The 20,245-nt window shown below is 39.9% G+C and overlaps 1 protein-coding gene across 1 annotated transcript in view; it reads right to left on the reverse strand.

Moving 5' to 3' along the window:
• The window catches only part of INPP4B (inositol polyphosphate-4-phosphatase type II B), a 346,588-nt gene extending 327,901 nt beyond the window's left edge, over nt 1–18,687 (reverse strand). The window contains exon 1 of the mRNA XM_051617090.1: nt 18,324–18,687. The gene's annotated coding sequence lies outside the window, so the exon portion shown is untranslated. The remainder of the gene's footprint in view (nt 1–18,323) is intronic.
• Nucleotides 18,688–20,245: the final 1,558 nt, after the last annotated feature.

Below are 20,245 nucleotides of genomic sequence, written 5' to 3' on the forward strand. Positions count from 1 at the left end.
GACATCTATTTAGTTAACAGAAAGAGAGCCCTGAGGACAAAACATATCTCAGGTTTCTCAGTAACCTAGCTCTGCCTACAGCAGTGCCAGACTGACTTGTCACAGAAAACAGCTGTGTCACCAGCTGCCATAGATCAGAGGTGGCGGAACATTCTTCTATGGCATTTCACACATCTTAAGACATAGCAGCAGCTTTATTTACACTGTCTGTGTATTTTAAAGCAGAGCATTTAAAATACAAGAATATAGAAAGGATAGCTTACCTTCTAATACTTACTTTGCAGTAACTGTGTTTTAATACAACTCTTTGCCATCCCTGGCCAGAGCTGAGATTGTCTCCTTTAGGTCCAATACTGACTGCCAGTTAGGTTGCTGTTTTTCTTACATGGCAGGCATCACTCAAGATTATTTTACCAGATGCTGTGTTGATTTATTTTGTTTGTATTTATAAGTCTTCAGGTTAAGTGAAAGGCTAAGTACAAATTCAAGCATGCAGTCCACATCTATTTAAATAGATGTCAACATTTTGAAATGCTATCATACCAAAATGCTTCCATCAAACCCCTTATCCATAAGAAAGGAAATAAAAGGAGGCCTAGCTTCAGGTCAGATTTCACAGTCACTAAATGTGCACATCTCCTACTGACAGCTGCATTCTCTCCCATTTTACTTCACTTCCATGGATGCTGATAAAGCAATTAATAGATTTGACTGGTAATTTGCATATTAAAACTAAAGGCATTAAAACACAGTAAAAAGTGATTGAAAAACACTGTTGTATTTTTTTCAGCCCCTAAATCCTTGGCCCAGAAAAGTATAAATTTTCCTGGTTTTATGTCATCAGGGGACTCAATCCCATGGTAACAATTCTACCCCTTCTTTTGCTGGGTCTGTGAAATTATGCTTTAAGAAGTGAAGAGCACCAGTTCACCAACAGCTGCAGGCAGATGTATACAGATTCCAAGTCAGTAATGCACTAGATATACATTTCAGTTTGGTTGTTTGGTTGGGTTGTTTTACTAAATTACGCATTTCTGTTACAGCATTCAGGAAAATTGTTCAGGCGACAAGTCATCCAGTACAATAAATACACTGCTGTCCTCTATCAGCTGATTACAGAATTCTCCTATCAGTCTTTTTGTTCATATTGCAGAACTCAACACTACCTGGGAAGGCTTTGCATGCTCTTCTATCTTTTTTCTGTCAGTGGTAAGAGAAAAAAAGAAGAAAAACTATTACAAATAAGAATTTATCACCTTCTCATGGTACTGGGTTACTGGACCCAAACTAGGTGGATCCAGTGCAAGTTCACCTTCCAATACTAGAGTGGGGGAAAACACAGCAACCAACCTTCATTTAAGCAGACAGTGACTTTAGGAAAAAAGTGCAAGTTAGTGACTACCCCTAGATTGTCTTTCATGTCACAGTTATCTACAACATACATTTCCAAGTCCTTTGACACTCTCTGATGATAAAAATTTTCATCTGTTCATAGAATAAAGCTTTCTCTCCATCTAACAAATTATATACCACTAAACACTGCTATTTAAGTGCCTTGTAACTTGTCATCCTGTCTCAGGATGATAAGAAATCAGTCTTACCTATTCCTGTGTTGGATCAAAACATTACAATCACTCCCCATTCTCTTCAAACGGATAAGGGGTGACATGATTTTTATTTTTTTTTTAATTTGCTTGCACAAGATCTGATAGTCATGAGAATTTATTTGTAGATTACTCAAAATGAATTGCATTTTATTGATAAACTATGTGAAAATTTTAGAATTTTTATTTTATATTTGCATGTCATACCTAAACAGGCATAGAAATGTAATTTAAAAACAAAAGGACTACTTTTGACATGAAATTTAGAGGGGGGTTTGTTTGAGCTTTTCTTTTTAAAGAAAAAAAAACCCACCAGCTATCTGTCATGCCCTGCAGTAAGCTGCACTTAAGTTTTATAAAGAAAAACAAAGGTAGAAACTAGGAGAAATACAAAAATGTCATCTTTTCCCCTGTTCTCCCAGCATTTCTGTCATTTCTCATTTTTCTGGTCTAAGAGTTTCTCAAACTGCCCAAAGGTTTGTGTAATCAACTTACTTGCAGCTGTCCTGCTATCACCATCCAAACCAGGAGAGAGGACATATGAGACAGTTTAGATAAACTTTATTACTTTTCAATTTGTGTCCTTAGTCTAAAACAACATGCACAACTACACTTCAAACTTTTGTTGGCTTTTTATCATCAGCAAATTAATAGAATCTGTCAGGAAAACAGCCTCAAAAACTGAGGAAGAAAAGAATGAGGACAGCAAAATGAACAAAGGGACTTTCAATTCACCTCCAGTTTTCCAGGCTATTTGTGCCCATCTTTTTCATCCTTACTGAAAGATTCTCATCCTCACCCTTCATACCTACCTCCTACTTTAATTAACCCTGGCTCTCATTATTACAACCACCTTGCCCTTCTTCCCACAGAGCTAGATTTCCACTATTTTTAATGAAAGCTTTCGCTGGAAAGATCATTCCATTCCTAAATCTTTCCCAGATAAATGGGCTTTTTCCATGTAAAGGCAGAGATTCTCTACAAGGTTGTACCTAAAATGCTGTTAAACAGCTTTATGTATTCCACTAAAAAAAAAATATATATATACATTTTACAGCCATAAACTCTATAGTTCTGTGTTGAAAAGAATTAAACCCCCTGCATTCAGTGTGAAGAATAACATTACATTTTAGATTAAGACAGAAATATACACTTTTAAAGACTCAAAGACAAGAGTTGAATATATCATTTTGGGACATGGCAATACGTAGTTCTAACCAGATGATTCAATAATTCTTAATGGTATTGTGTTCTAACTAAGCCAAATAATAGGAAACTGGGCTGGTAAGAAGCTAAGAGCATAAACAAAAGTGCCCCTGCACGTGAGGGGGCAGAGGTACAGGGGAACCAGAGGAAATCTTGCAAAATATTCTTCAAAAAAGATATTCAAACCATAACTCACAGCAAGACTTTAAAAAGAAACACCTATGTGTTCTGTTTTTAATAAGGATGATGATTCAAAACTGAAGACTTAATTAAGGTAAATTTCTTGGTCTGATCTGAATCTTCTGTCCCAGTTAAGTCATTGAGTATGACCAGCAAACTGCCCTGCAAAGTGAAATTCTTATGAGCATCCATCTAAGGAGACAACTTTTCCATTCACTTCCTACTTCCTACTTCCATCTCTTCCATCCTACTTCCACTCACACGCTTCCATGAATGAAGAGAGCTGTAAATTATCAAGTGCCAGGGACAAACCAGCACAGAAGTACTAACTGTGCCAGTCTGCTGACACAGATGAGAACCTTCAGCTTTGTTTTTCAGGATTAAGGCAACTTCAAAATCTACACATGTGGATCTTAATCTAAATTCCTTTCAACTTAGTGCTTTTTTAGTTCCAATGTAACCTAAATTCTGGCAGAGACATTCAAAGGAAGATTTTATGTCTTATTCCTTAAGCAAAGAGTGATTAATAAGCACCAAAATTCCAAAGGAACTATGAGAGATACCTTACCTATCCCACCTGCAAAAATGACAGTAAGCTATTTCTTATTACACCAAATTAAATATTAATGTTCCTTAATATTACAATATTACTCTTAACATTAAGAAGCCTTACATTTTAAATATTAAATGCACAACTAAAAGAAAGATTGGCAAATTACTTGCAAAAAATGTGTTAGGTAACTATGCCCTGTAATAATATAAATTGAATTGAATCTAGTGGCTATTCTCACGAATCACTGCCCCACTGAGCTAGAAGACATACACATGTGTACACTGACTCAAAACACTTCCAAAATTATGTCAGAGAGTCACAAGGCAGTACTACAAGTAGACACAACAGGAAAACTTGTGACATACTGTTAATTTAGTGTAAGCACCGCAGAAGAATGTTGATTTCTTCCTTTTGGTTTCACAGGTACCTGTGACATGCCTATGTTTTCTCCCTTGCTGCCCTTCTGGCACTGAGACTTATATATTTTCATTTATACATGAGCACACTGTTCTAGCTTCTTCCCCAACTACAGTAAAACAATCAGTGACTAATGCATCTACACAGATCAGTAAGAATGCCAGTAATTCATGAAGTAATGCTCCTATTTGCAAATACCACATCACCTATTCCATAACAATTTAGGAAACCAAGTACAAGTACAAATGTTATTTAAAACTGAAGGCTGAAAGCATTCTGAATTTTTAGGTTAAAGGTGATGTTAGAGTTTTAGATTTGGCAGCTGTAGTTACAGTCCAGCCCAAAGTTCGCGCAAGCACTCATCTTTACTTAAGCAATTGAATGCTCCCCTTGGCAATCCATCCATCCATTAGCATTTCCCATGTGCTAATCAGTCTGTTCAGCTGGTAATGCTGTAGCCACAATGGTGCAATAGCCAGCAAGAGAAGACAACACTCACAGGCCAAGACACCATCCACACCACTAGAAGCTGCATCACCTACTGCAAACAGTGTTTGCTTGATTGCACAGATGATGTACTGCTCAAGGTCATGTAGAGATGAGTGGTGACTGGCCAGACCAAAACATTATTTATAATAATCTACTTATTAATTTCTTCAAATATTTTGAAAATGTTAAAGTTCTGGATGTGGAATTGTACCTACTGAGGCTATACTTAGTATACAGAGCTTTGAGATCCCACCTGCCTCTTCTGCCTTATCTTCTTCCCTCCCCATAAACACACAAGCAGAACATTACACAATTGATGCTCTCATCCCCTCATTTCTTATTTCTCAGCCTTACTTGTTTTGAATAGCACATTACAAGAGGAGGATGTCTGGATTGATACTATTACCCAACCACACACAGTATTATTTTATCTGGTTATGACATGCAGACTGGTAAGGACAGGGATGACAGACACTTAACAGGCCATTCTGAATCCCCTAGCCACATTGCTGGATAAATTGTGGAATTAAGATCATAGTAATGCTGTCCAGGTTAATTTGCCTGCTGACTAAAGCTCCTATTCCCAGTAGAATTTTGAGGAGACTGGATACCACAGGAAAAACTGGATTCACTGGATTCAATTTTGTAACACTTTCATCTTTGACAATAGAAGACCCTCTCACAGTAACCAAGGGGAAACATGGCAAAAAATACTGAGAGATTTGTATAGTAGATTAAAAATAAAAAATAAAAATTGGTCTTTACCTCCTCACATTGCCCAGTACTGAAGAGCCACTCATTCCAAATCACATGCAATACAAACCAGGGCCTCTTCACACTTCAAAACTGTTGGCTTCACAGTTGTCTAAATTCATCCCCTACACCAACACAGTGCTGCAGCTTCTGTGCAACTTGTTTAACAACACTGCATTTTCCATGTGATTTGGGTTTTGTTCTTTGATTTGTTAATATAAGTTAACTTGGTGATTCTCAAAGGTCTATCTGCCTTTACTCTGCCAACTGTAAAGTTATTTATATCTTTACTATGGACCGACACATTTTTGTTTTTTAAATACTTTTCCAGGCTGTATATTGGCTTGCTTACTGTTCATTATTTCCTAGCTTAATCAAAAAATTATTTAAAATCTCCACTGGCTGCTGATAGATAAAGGAAATAATACAAAAGAGGTCTGCATTGTTTGGGGGGGAGGTTTGTCCTTAATTTTTAAATACCTAAGTATATTTTGTAAAACTCAGTATCTCGTTAATATTAACATTATCCATACATGGGATAAAACTCATTTTCCTTGAAGAAAAAGCCTTATCGGGCTTATTGAGAGAAATGAGAAAAATCAAACTTTAATTAGCTGTGTATCAAGACCAACTGAGAGGCAGCTTTAGACTTACAGAGTACATAGTAAATACTAATAAAAAGGTCATAAGGTATTTATCCTCCAATAAATAGAAGAAAATGCAATTCCTGCTACTGATCTCAGCTTTCCTCTTATTTAAAAAAGGAAAAATAAATATTTTATAATGAAACAAGGAGTAAAGTATCAGGTATTTAGGATTAAAAAATAAAATAAAAAAATATCAAAAAACTAACTTTTGGTCACCACCCTGTTCGTATATTTTTAAAGTAATGCCAAATAAAAGTTTAGAAAGTTTCCTTTCTAAAATGTTGCACTTATAGCCAAAGTGTTAATGTCTGTAGAAAGACTAATGGTTTTCCAACATATTTCTTTGATAAATGGGTTAACTAAATTAGATTTTTTTTTTTTTTTTATTAAATTGGTCCCTTGCCTGGAGCACTCACAAGTTGCTTACCCACAATGGCCATGAAATTCCCTGTGTTTGATGGTTTAATTATCTCCTTCTTGCCTGGTAATTCTTTTAAGGCTTAACAAACAAAAATAATTGTCTGTCTTTCTCTGCTCAATCTTTTGAAATTACTAACAGTTTGTGTCCCCTTCTTCACCTATAATGACTTTTAAGTTGATGCACTAAGGCAATGTTGATTTTAAATATAGTATGAATTATTTTATTTCTTTTCAATTACCTGAGCCACTGCAGTTCATGACCTATACAGACACCTGCTACTTACAAGTATTGCAAGATCTGAATTTTGTTTACTCAGTTGGTTGCATCATCTATGAGATACAGAAGATTCTATTGAGAAGACCACAGCAAGTTACATGCATCTTCCACCTCAGTGCTAGGTCCTGACTTACACTGTCTGATTCTGTTAGTAGCCTGGGTAGGATAAGAACTAGGTCTGAAAGCTATGAATATATCCTTCACTGGGCTAGAATGGGAACAAGACTATTTGGACAGAAACAGAATGAGCTGAAACATAACCATGTATGAAGAAAGAGGAAAAAACAGTATGATGGACTGTAACAAGAGGACAAGTTAACTGAAGTATGTCAGAGACTTGACAAATACAAGTTTTCTTCACTAATGAACACAGGCCTGCTAAACACTTAAGTTTTAAAAAATAATTATATGCACCTTTTAGATATTAAAAAAAACCAACCCTCACACAAAAAAAAACCCCAACACACCACCAAAGCCAAAAACAAAACTGACAGCTCATCAGTATTTGAGAATAGAATTTTAGTTCCAGGTTTGCTTGACCAATAGTAGTTCTACATATAAAAATCTAAGTTTAATCTTCATTAAGAAATTAAACTAATCAAACTTCTTATTACAAACAAACTGAAAAAACCTCAAATCTTCTTATCTCCCAAATAACCAACAAGATTAACACTATGGTACAGTGCGAAAGGCAAATTGTGATCATTGAGTTATCAAGTGGGTTTTTTTGGGTTGGAAGGGACCTTAAAGATCATCCAGTTCAACCCCCCTGCCGTGGGCAGGGATACCTCCCACTAGACCAGGTTGCTCAAAGCCCCATCCAACTTGGTCTTGAACACTTCCAGAGATGGGGCATCCACAATTCCTCTAGTAAGCCTATTCCACTATCTCACCACCCTCACTTCAAATAATTTCTTCCTTATGTCCAATCAAAATCTACACTCTTCCAATTTAAAACCATTACCCCTTGCCCTGTCACTACAGGCGCTGGTTCATTCTTTCTCTGCCTTTGCTATAAAACCCCTTCTTAATTGAAAGGTCACAGCAAGGTCTCCCTGGAGCTTTCTCCAGGCTCAACAACTCCAGCTCTCTAAGCATGTCTTCATAGGACAGGTGTTCCAGCCCTTTGATCATTTTTGTGGCCCTCTTCTGGACCCACTCTAACAGGTCCATGACTTTCCTGTGCTGAGGACTACACAGCTGAACACTTAGTCCAGGTGGAGTCTCACATTGCTGGCTCATTTCTAATTTTTCACCCACCAGTATCCCCAAGCCCTTCTCAGCAGGGCTGTTCTCAATCAATTCATCACCCAGTCTGATACTTGGGATTGTCCTGACTCAGGTGCAGGACCTTGCACTTGGTCTTTTTGAACTCCATGAGGTTCACATTGTCCCACTTTTCTCAAGGTCCCTCTGGATTGTAAAAGCTTACTATAAGCTGTCTACAAAGAGATTAGAGACCTTGTGAGGCCAAGACATCATGCCAGACAGGCAAAGAGAAGGAAACCAGAAGAGATAGAAAAGCCTGATTTCTATGCTTTGTATTGTATGGAAAACGCAAAAGACAAAGAACAGGGTACATTATCATGGCTAACACAAATAGCAAAAAAAAAAACACACCACAGAAATGTTTCATTGAGATCCTTACAAATCCATATCAGAGACAGTGAAGAATCTGATGCTCTCTGTGACCCAAATGCACCCTGTTGCACTCCTGCCTCATAGAGGGAGTCAGTCTCACAATGTGAACATTAAGGAGGCAGCCTCTCTCTAGCTATCCTGTCCTTCTGTGCATTTCCAATATCAACACAAGAGGGGCTACATTACTAATAATTTTTAAAACTTATTTTTTAAATTATGCTTAGAAGATTCTTTTTAGAAAACAAAAGCTGAAAGCCAAGATCTTGGAGAGCTTCCTTGAGCTTCAGTAAACTGCAAGTGGAGTCAGAATCTACTCCTATCACTTAAGGGAGGTGAGAGATACATGACATTGTTGACTATACAACAAAGGCTCTTTTGAATTACTACAGGAGAACCAACAAATCATCTGGATGCAAAGTTGCAACACTGCTCCAAATACAGAAATCAAAAACTAGGATCATAACTGACAGGCTGGTATTGTCTTTTAAAATTGCTTAGAAAAATTATCCTCTGCTATGTTTTCAGTATCATTACACTTCATCATTCAATTTTTGTAAAAATATTTCTACTTTAACCTTCAAACTACAGTGGAAGACATATACCTCTTTCAGGACACAAAAGCAGATTCTCAATGCTAATGTTTTTCAGAACTGAGGAAGTATCCAACAAGAACACTAATTTCCATAGACATGGGCTAGATCTTTATCAGTATTTTATCTGAAATATGAAAAATGTACTTATGTTTTGGGGTGTTTTGGTTTATTTTTTTCTCCCCAACTGGAACAGTTAGTGAGGACAATGCTATTAATTATTTTTGTATTTACAAAACTAGGTAGCCACAAACACCAGGTAAAATTCCACTTTACTTGCACTATGTTGTTTTGATGAACTAGATCAGACAGAGGAAAAAAAAACAGATCACTGCTTCAGGCAAAATGCCCAAGCATGTCATTCTATTGTAACATAGCAAAATTGATGGTAATTTCAGTGCAATGAAAATGAGTGACCATAATTTCTCTCTTGAAAAAGAATACAGTTTTTCTGTGTTCTCTTGTTGATATAAATCTTAATAAATATTCATAGATAACTCTAGAACAGCTTGCTAATGAGGTGTCCAACAAGTTAAGCAAGTGCTGAATTAGGTATTTTAAATAATGATTATAAATGTATCTTCTCCTAGTAACATGAAAACAATTGTAGCATGTTTTGTAGTGGAACATCAAGTTTATTTCAACATGATAGCCAACAAATGCTGCCACCTGGAATTAAACTGCAAGGTTTGGCTGTACTAGAAAAATAAGTGGTTGACTCCAGAAGCATTAGCTTCCCTTTGTCCCCTGCTGCTCAGGTAAAAAGTGACTTGTTCACAGGAGCTCCACAGGTTCTGCTTGCTTTGCTTAACCCGGGACTCATCACCTTGTTTCCAAGGTCAGTAATTCCTCCAACTTGCACCCACATCCACAAGTAGACAAGAGAATTGTGTCTGCAACTGGCAACTGACCCACCTGTGGTAGCAGAAACAGGGGATTCATCTCCTACACACAAAAAAAGGTAAAATAAATAAAAAGTGTTTGTCTTCCTTGTAAGGTCACACCACCATGAACAATAAGCTTAGAGGGTTACTTGGGCAGTCTAATGCATTTTTGATCACACAGCATGTGTGGGCATGACCCACTCAGGAGCCTCCCAAAAACTTAAGACAGCCACAAGCAGGAGTAAAGTTTTAGATAACAAGCTGGTGGATCTCAAATGACAGCCAAGTGCTAGACTAGAACAAAAATATCAGGAAACTGGGTGACTAACCTCCAAGAGGGGGGAGGGGAGAGGGAAATAAAGAAAGTAGGACTGATACCATCACAGCAGCAAAGATCAAACCTGCTTAGTCTTTATGAAATACAATCCCAAACTGGACAAGATTACTTCAGTTTCCCCATGATCACAGTTGGAGAGCACTGGACACCAGATCAGACTGTTTATTTCTGGAATACTTTTTATACAGATCTAAAATAAACTGCCATTTAATCTTGCTTCACTGTCTCTATTCCTTTCACCCTGTGAGTCAGTTGGTGACTTCTCACAGTGTGCTTTTGTCAGGCTTCTGCTCTATCAGGGTCCCACATATCTTTAGATCACTCTTCAGCTGCAAATTGTAGGACAACTCCTATTCACATTAATATGGGCATCAGAAATGGCATGCACAATCGTTTTTTGGAATAAACTGGTGTTTAACATGGTTCTTCTTTTATGCAAGGTTACCACAGTTTGTCATTCCATTAAGAATGCTAATCAAAGCAAAACAAACAAGCAAAAAAAAAAAAAATCTGTGAATGCTAAACCAAAAAGATGCAAACTCAGATGCAGTATTCCAATCTACAGCTGGAGTTCAAGCAACAGCTAAGATTCTGAGTTGCCAAGGAGAATTTACACAAGATTTTCTTTGCTGCAATCTATGCATGATAAAAGTTAAAGCTGAATTTTCAAAAGACCACATAAATGTAGAAGGATGCTGCTTACTGTGTTCCTCAAAGACCCATCTACACACATACAGTATGCCTCCGAGCATAGGCTTATTGGAACATCTACATTTTCTGCTGGTAAATCTTTCACATTATCCTCAAAATAATTATATGACAGGTATCAATGGTATCTAACATTTGCTTCTGCAAAAAGCATTATAGTAGTACCAGAAAAGCAAAGAAAGGGAAGTGTAATTTCCTCACTGAACACTCCTACTGTTTTATAAAAGTGCTCTACTTTTAAAAAGTCATTATCAGAAGTTGGGATTTTTTGCACTGTTCTTTACTCAAACATATTCAGCATGTCATTACTTCTATCTTAAGCATGTACAGTCTTCCTAATTTACCACCAGAATGATAACTGATCACTTTTACTGCAAAGTACTACATATATTTACATATATATTTTGACAGCCCGCATACATTTAATCATCCCAGCATGTGGATAGCTTTGCTTTTCCCAATACGCAGTTCCAAAGAAGCTATTGTGACCAGGCTTTTCATTTTTGTCAGAGAAAGAAAATCCAATTTATAAAAACATAAAGCTTTCACGGTGTCACATCAAACTGCTTTCTAATTTCACTTGCAAATATGTAACAGAGCAATTCAGCAACTATGCACACAACCTTTATAGGCTGGGTCCTCCAATGCCTTTTGCTTTTTGTGCTTTAGTAGGGAAACCTATCTCTAGGCTACCACATCTTGATGGTACAGAAACCGATTTAAAGGCTTCTTGTAAAATGTTATTTTTCTCCACCTCGATCAGAATTTTTGTATAATCAGGCACCGCTAAAGGAAAACTCTGAAAGGACTCCAAGGTATTCCAACAAAGGATGTACTTCGCTCACAAAAATCTGTCTTAACTCCCATTCTCAATGAATCCCCTTTGCAATGCTTGAATAACATCAAGATGCATTTGGGCTTTTTGAGGTTTATACATCATAGCATTTTTTAAAAGACTGACATCACAGCAACTGGTTTTACATATATCACTTCACACACATAGATACTTTCTGCAAGGGCAAGACAATAAACTGTAACAGTACATGCAATTTGACATCAGGAATTTGCCCTGAAGATTATCTACAATTTATTAAAAAAAAAAAAAAAAAACCAACATATCCATACCAAGTCATCCTATGGAAATGATAAATGCTTGTAAGAAAGTTACAAAATATTAAAATTAAGTCTCACCCACTGTTGTTTTATCAGCTGATAGCTTTCATCCTACAGTTTTAAAATATGCATATCAAATTACATTTTAAAAATGCATGTGGTTTTTCTAACCAATAAATAGCCACAAATACAAGCCAGCTAACCAAGACTAAACTGCAGACTGTATTTACAGAATGCCAGCTGTTACAGTGACTGCCCAAACCTATTCTCTTATTCAAACAAGGTAAATTCACGACAAATATAGGTCATGAAAAATAAGTGTTCTCATATTTAACAGGAGTATATGCAGTAAAAACACACTTATCTGTGAATTGAGCCATAAGTGTGGCAGTTTCTACTGGGTTTGTTATGAATTCCAAATGTCTTAAGGCTGCTTTATATTTTACACTGCCATCTAGTGTAGGCTATATTCATGCGGTCCAAGCTTCCAACTTTCAGCACCTGAGGTATCCAAAACCAACAAACTTCCATAAAAATAGCAGCCACCGCTTTTGTTTATATCACTTGGAAACTAGCAAATCCTAGAAGGAAAAGGATACAGGAGCCAGCTGAAACAAAACATCAAAACTTAAAGCTGACACCAACAGTAGGAAAGCCAAAGAAATTTCAAGATACAACAATTAAGCATTATATGTACTTCTATTTTTAAACCAGTGGCTTAAAAAAAAAAAAATTAATAAAATAAATCAGCAGATAAGATTCATTTGTAAAAATGTTTAATACAGATTGACAGAGTGAAAACTTAGTTAATGCATGTTAAGCATCTGCATAGAAACTGTAGATCAAGTTAAAACAGAAATGCTCAATAACAGGTCTAATCTGAGAATGTTTCTTTCGATACATGTTTTTTTTAAGCCTGGTCTTTCTTAATTGGTTACATTGTCTATCTTCATTCCAAGGTTTTTTTCACTGGACCACTGCCTGATGAGCCGGATCACACCGTTCCTGTGGAAAGGGCTGATGTGAAGGACTGCAGGAAAGTTTGCTTTATGATCAGCTTCCCCCACAGATGCGACATTGCCATTTTTATCACTTCCAGCTCACACAGGTAGGCTACGCCACGTGGTCATTCTACAAAAGCCACAGAAATTGTGTGTTGTGATGGACACTACCAAAGAAATTCTAAGTTTAGTGTTGTCCTATAGCTGCATTTTGGAGGAGGGTGGGGAGGAAATACCCAACCCACAAACCTACTTGGCTAAAGCAAAAAGGCACCTTGCGTGCACACTCCAACTCTTAGATTAGTAATTTGAAAACTAAAAGGTCTCATTGATTGGAATTATATTTTTAAAACTATAAAAATAGCAGATTGATGTTGTTCTGAACGTCAAATGCAGTATCTCCTACTTGTACCAAATTCTGTTCTCATTTACAGCATAATCTGGAATAACCCATTAAAGAAATTTATTCTAAAATTACGTCACTACAGAAGAGAATGTCATTACATCCTGTGAAACTCAGTTCTACTGATACCTGTTTTCTTTAGCCACATACACAAAGCAAACAAAATCCAGGCAGAGCAGCGATGCTACTGCTGTAGTAGAAACACTGTACAAAACCAAAGCGCTCATGCATTCTGCTTAACGCTCCATTTGCACAGCAGTACATACACAAGATACTAAGTCACATTTGGGGCCTAGATTTTTATACCCATGTTTGTGGTTTTGAGCCATTTTCCTAACATAAATATGCACTCTAGGTTCAACGTATCTTACCAGCATTGCTATAATATGCTAAGATCATAGATAAACACAATAACCATGAATAAACAAACAATACAAAAACCTGATGATACATGAAAAACTGTCAAAACACAATAAAAGCTTATTTCCCAGAAGATTTTCTCCCTCTTTATTGTCCATTACACAACCATCCCTTAAAATGGCAATAAAAAATGGCATCTTCTTAGTGCCTTATACTAGATCTCTCTCTATTTGCCACATCAGTGTTTCAACAGAAAGCAAGAAGTTCCTATTGACATGTATACAGCTAACATAATTAAGAACGTTGATACAAATGAAAGTGTTCTAGTTATGTATATATTACAAGTTAAGAGAAAACGTTCTCAGGCTTAGACCAGACTGAGTTTACTGTTGTACCCAGGATTCATTTTCATTGAGGTCGAAGTGTAAGGTGAGAATTCACAGGAATAGGATATACACAACAAAACAAAAAACATCCACCAAAAACCATGGATGGATTTGATTTTTAATACCATGGCACACAGCAACAGAGCACAAACTCAGCCTGCCAAATAAATGAACATGAGAAGCAGCATCACATTTAACAACTATGACACCCTACTACGTCAAGTAAGCACCTCTAGCTTGTGTTGTTTTCTGTATTCTCATTAGAGTCTTGTTCATCACTAAAAACAATCTAAAGGAACCTAAGGAGCAAATTCACTGACAAACAGGAAGAGGAGGCTTAGTTTGTCAGGCTGAGGCAAGAAGCCTAGTAGCATCCTAACCTCTGGAAATCAATATTAAACTTCCTGTGCGGCCCCAGAGCTAAAACTACTGTAGACAGAAGAACAGTCCTGTCCAGTTTATTCTGGATTGAGAAGAGTGGTAAGTTTTATAGAACTTGGATCTTAAAACACTTTAGAAGCAGAAATAACCCTACATTTTTTAATAGTCCCACTAAAGATGCTGACACCAAACAATTTAAAACACATTGCTGAAACTTGTAAGCCAAGTTTGTCATTGTAAACTTGAAAAAGGCGCAGAGCAGTAAATACAACTTGTTCTATTCACTCCCTCTTGAAAGACAAATTAATAAATGGACTATGTACAGCATGAGATACCCACTTCACTTTTCAGGATGTTACCTCAGTACTCCTTGCCCAAAAGGTACACAAAATTTGGAAAACAGACAACGCATCCTGTCTCCTAACAACAGTTTTCATGGTAGAATGCATTGTATAGATCTAATTTGCTGATTGAGATTCTGCTCATCTTTAGTTATCCTACAGTGCCAGAAAAAGTGGCAAAAAACCTCTTCCCTGAAATTATCTGCTTCTAACTTGGACAAATTAACCAAATATACCTTTGCAGATTATGGGCAAGATAAACTAATAAATAAACCATTATTGATTTATATTTTTCTCTCTCGGTAATATTCAGCTGGCAAGCAGTTAACATAGTCTTCCAAACAAGAGGAAACTGAAATTTACAAACCTCAACTCCTTTTCAGAATTGTCAGCATGGATTTTGTACCAAGACAAACAAGTCTTTTTAATTAAAATCCTCCATCACTGTGAAGACATCTATGAGCTAAAGTTCAGCACTGCACTCAAACCTTGTGCAATCCAGCTGGCCTTTCAAGGCTGGTCTCAGGTTTTCTGTGTCAACTATCCACAACAGGAGAGCCTGATAAGCTAACTGACCAGATCCTTATCTGGCAGAGTTGATGAAGAATTAGGCATTCCTTTAAAAAATGGCTGCAAAAGCAAAATTAACTTGACGGATCCTAGAAAACAAGGTGGAAAACCTGGGACAAAACCGTAGTGAGAAAGGTGAAATCAGGAAGTGTGGGAAGGTTCCTAAACCCAGGGTAAGTAGTAGGCAAGAACAAAGTCTTGGTCAAGCCTGAACTGCCAACTCCTACCAAATAACATTTCAGCCTTCCATCCACCCCACATTTTCATACAGAAAGTTGGATTTCCAAGTTATTTTTAAAAGCCAAGGAAGAGTATTTCATAGAATTTCATTTATATCAGTCCAGGTTACTTTGGAAGAAGTAATGCTTCCTCAAAAGTGTGATAAAGAACATTCACCTTTCATGAATGGTAACTATACTATGCTAATGTCATACAAAAGATTAAATAAGCCAAACAAAAGTAGCCCTACCTAGAAATTTCCAGCAGTCAGAGCATTTGGTATATAGGGAAGGTTATGAAAATATAAATTAGGGAGTGGAACATAGGAAACTGCTCAAATGTTTTAAAAACGCTAGTTCAAGTTACCATAAATTCTGAAGAAACGTTAGTGTTGGGAGTGATTGTCCACCTTTCAGTTTGTCTCTCTTAGCAAACTATCTTACTTTCTCCTGTAAATCTGTTACATAAATCCAAGAACTATTGTTTTCATATTTCTCTGCAGAAGTCCTATGCTAAAACTATATATCCATAACAAGCTAAGTAATTCAACAGACTTATCAATCCCACTACTTTTCCTCAAAATTCATTGTGAATTAAGGCCAAGGCCTATCCAAACAATTACTTCACCTGCAGACTCTCTTGCACCCTCTACTCTTTACTGTCAACTAGCAGCACTGTCCTCCACAGGCTGATTTTGGTGCTCTAGGCAGATCTACTCCTGTTGTTTGTCCTTGGGGAATTTGGTGATTGTTTTCTTGTTTGTTTGTTTTCTTCTTGCAGTATACTAGACTCCAGATACTAAACAGTATTAATAATATATTTTGATTCCCAAAACCTTCATCTAGTGTGAAACCTTCAGATCACGAGATAAGGAGATAATCAAAAAGGAGGATCTGTAGTAGGCACCTGGATACACCTGCTCAAATGATATGCCTTAGCCTGAGGAAGATAGAATTCTTTGATCAAAAAGAACTAAGGCAGCCTCAAGAAGTCTCTCCAGAGAAACCAAAGCAAAAGAGAGATCAGCAACACCTGCACAGTTTGAGGAACCCATGGTGAGCTGGAACTTGAAGCTTTCCGTAGTCCAAGAGAATCAGTGAAAGTTTTATTTCAAAGAAAGATTCAGTCTTATCTTGAGCACTGTAGAAACTCTGTCAGGAAGCAGAAGAAAAAAAGCAAAAGCAGGACTCTGAAATAATAATACTGCCCTGTGCTCCCACTAATGTCATCAGGACTGTAAAAATCTCACAGGACTAATTTCTGCTTTTCTTAATCTTGTGACTTGTATCTTAATTTTAGTGGAATTACCAGAATGTGTAAAGTTAACAGCATTAAGTCCTGCATTGATAGTTACAGTAATGAGGACTTGCATGTACAAACCCCTCCAAATATACAGGTTCACAGGACAAAAAACCTAAGATACTGCAGGGCTTTAAGGCTAGTTCAAATGTCATCAAGTAAAATAATTTTTAATTTTTTAAATCAAATTACTGGAACGTTGCTTTTTAAAAGACTGCTATTGTATTTGTAGATACTTAACCAAATACAAGAAGTTTTGTTACTAACCAGTTATTTACATAAACTCTTGCTTTGCTACAAAGAAACAGATATTTTCCCCCATCATTCTTGCTATGTAGACATCCTTTATATATAGAGGGTGCCCGTAAACCAGTGCAGACTGAAAATTATTCTCGTTTTTGACATTCAAAGCCAGATCTAAATGGCATATATATGGCCTCATTTTAGTATATCTATTTTAACACATCATTAATGGGGAAATAAACAAGTCAGTTTCTTCTGGCCAGGAAGAGAAATGGAAATATAATTACGAATCAGATGGAAACATAGCTCCACAAAGACTTCACCATATTTTTATTTCAGATAAGGCATCGGTTTAGCTTTGGGAGCCAGGCAAGCAGACAGCACAAGCTCTGCCATCCACGCTTCAAAATCTGTACGTCATTTTGGGGAAAAGAAAATAAAGCTTTGCTTGCTCACAGTTCAGAAATTAAGTATCACCCCCCATCCTCCCTTTTCTGGCCGATGCAATTTCAAGTTACAACTCTGCTCAACTTCTCTATTCCTAATACCTTTCTTGTGCTTTCCATCACATTTCAGCAGACGCTATTATTTGCAAGATGGGGATGGGCATCCTATAGCTCAATTACTCCACCAAATTAACCCCTTAGCGGCACCTACGCAGCTTCACCAGCCAAGTACCCCCAACTTTCAAACATGACAGAAAACCGTGGCAAATAAGATCCTCAAGCCCCCCCAACGCCCCCTCAGCGGAGCCACGGCTGCAGATGGGGGCAGGCGGCATCGCGGCCAAGGCGGCACCGAGGACGCCCGGCCGGCAGCGCCGACGACGCGAGAAAGTAGGAGAAATCCCCAGAGACTCCTAGCTGGAAGCTGCCCCGGCACCTTGGGTGTCTCCTCGCCCCCCGTGAACCGCGGAGAGCGGCAGCGGCCCGGCAGGGCTGCCCGGGGAGGGCGGACCCCCTCCCTTCCTTCAGCCCCGGCCCTGAGAGGGCGCGGCGCCCACCCCGGGGGCAGGGGAGCCCGAGCCGCTCCCAGTGCACCCCCGGCCCGGCCCGGCGGGCTGCGGCGGCGAACCCCGACGACAGCGCCTTCGCCTTCTGCTAGGGCTGCGGACGCCTTGCGGGCTGTAACCTTAAGAAACTTGATAAGGTAATAAAAGGGAGGGACTTTAGCAGAACCCATTCCCAGCTTTTAATCTCTCCTGACGCGCCAGAGCCAACAGGAAAACAAGGAAACAAAACCCTCGCCAGGGGAATAAGCTCCCGCGCCCCGCCCGCCCCTGGTGCTGAAGCGGCGGTTACCTGGCTGGGGAGGGGGCGACCGCCCGCCCGGCGGGGCGACCAGCGCAGCACTTTCCTCCGGTGCGTGCGTGTGAGGCTCGGCGGCTGGCGAGCCTGCTATTTATAGTCCGGAGCCTCCAAGAGCGCCACGGCGAGAGAAAATGAAAGGCTGAGCGCCCCGGCCGCCGCGCCGGGCAGCCAGAGCCGAGCCCGCCCGCCTCCCCCCGCCGCCACGGGGAGGGCGAGTCCGCGGCTGGCGCTTGCCGCCGGGCACGGGCGCTCCTGCCCTCCGGCGCCGCCCTCGGACGAGTCTCCTCCCAATGTCACCGCAGCTCGGTAGTGGGTTCTCGGCTCGGAGACGGCCCCGCAGGTAGCGCTCCTCAGCCCGCGGCCAGGAGCGGAGCCGCCGGCTGCCTCCGCCTCTCTCGTCGCCCTGCGGCCGGCGGGCAGCGCGGCGCGGCGGGGCTCAGCCGCGCAGAGGTGACCCGCTGCTGCTGCTGCTGCTGCTGCTGCTGGAGGAGGCGAGACCGACACTGGGGTGTGGGAGGGCGAAGCCGCCGCTTGCCATTCACCTCCTGCCGCCCAGAGGGAGCCCGGCCTCCGCCTCCGCCGAGTGCCAGGGGCTGAGAGAGTGTGGCGGGAGCCCGCCCGGCCCGAGGGGACGGTCGGACGAGGTGAGGGTCTCTCCTGGAGACGCCGGCTCCAGCGCTAGGCCCGGGCTGACAACCTCCTGGCCGGCACCCCCGCCCCCGGCTGGAAAGCACTGGGCACCGTCACTGAGGGGAGGGCAGGATGAGCGGAGGGAAAGCTTAATCACTGGCCCCTCTCAGAGCTGGAATCAGGGGCTCCCTCGGAGGAGCCGCGGGGCTGCTTTTCACTGAGCTGCGAAAGTTTGGGGGTAGGCGATGAGAAAAACCCCTTCCTGTCAGGGATGGCTTCACCTAGCCCCCGGCTGGTGCTGCCACTCGGGTGCGTGCCAGCGGCCTCCATGAAGAGGGTCTTGGATCCGCAGGGAGCGGCAGTCCCCTGGCTCCAGCCCCGTGGGAGAGGCACCGGCCGCCGTGAGGGAGGGTGCCGGAGGGCTTTTTGTGCTTTGCTCCTGGTCAATAAATGGTTTGGCATCGAAGCTAGGCCGGGCTTGGCGTAGTCAATGCCACTTCCTTCCCAAAAGCCGCCTCAGGAGGCCCCGATGGCAGAGCTGGACCCTTACAGCCTGCATCAACCTTAAATGCCGCATCTCTGGGACATCTCTGAAAATTGGTTTCTTGTGTATGTCAACAGAGGAATTAAGAGAAGAAATTTCTAAAGCATCTTACTCACTTGATAATAATCTTCATATAATCCAGCTTTTTATTTCTCTCATAGTTAGCTGACTCTGATATTTCAAGCTCACTTGATCCTACTGAGACTGCTTGTGCATTATAGCAGAGCACTGTCTGGGATTTGAGCTGCAGAAGTAACTCCTACACCATCATACACAAAAACAACTGAAGTTACTACCGGTTAGTTAGCTACCTTAGCTACTCTGTAGCCTTTGTTCCAGGGCTGGTTTCCTATGTTGTAACAGCTGCAGTCATCTACAAGGTATCAGGACTAAGCGTGACAACAACTGAAAGACCGATTTAGCATCAAGAGTTTGGCGTTAAAGTTATACTGAGGGACCAAGTTAAGAGCACAAGGGAGCTAACCAAATACTTGCATTATAAATTAAGTAAAAAATGAAAGAAAAACCCTGAGAAGGCACAATATAGAGAGATGAGATCTGGCCTTGTCCGAACACTTTAACGTAAGAAGTTATACACAAAAACCTAACCTGATGGAGCTACCCATTTGTGTAAAGCTACTCATGCATAAATGTTTGCAGAATCAGGCTCATATTGAACAAACCATTGTAGCAAAGTGAAACTGCCTTTTAAACTCAGAGATTAGTCTCTCAAGTATCT

Source organism: Apus apus, chromosome 4, assembly GCF_020740795.1.
Source record: "Apus apus isolate bApuApu2 chromosome 4, bApuApu2.pri.cur, whole genome shotgun sequence".
NCBI lineage: Eukaryota > Metazoa > Chordata > Aves > Apodiformes > Apodidae > Apus > Apus apus.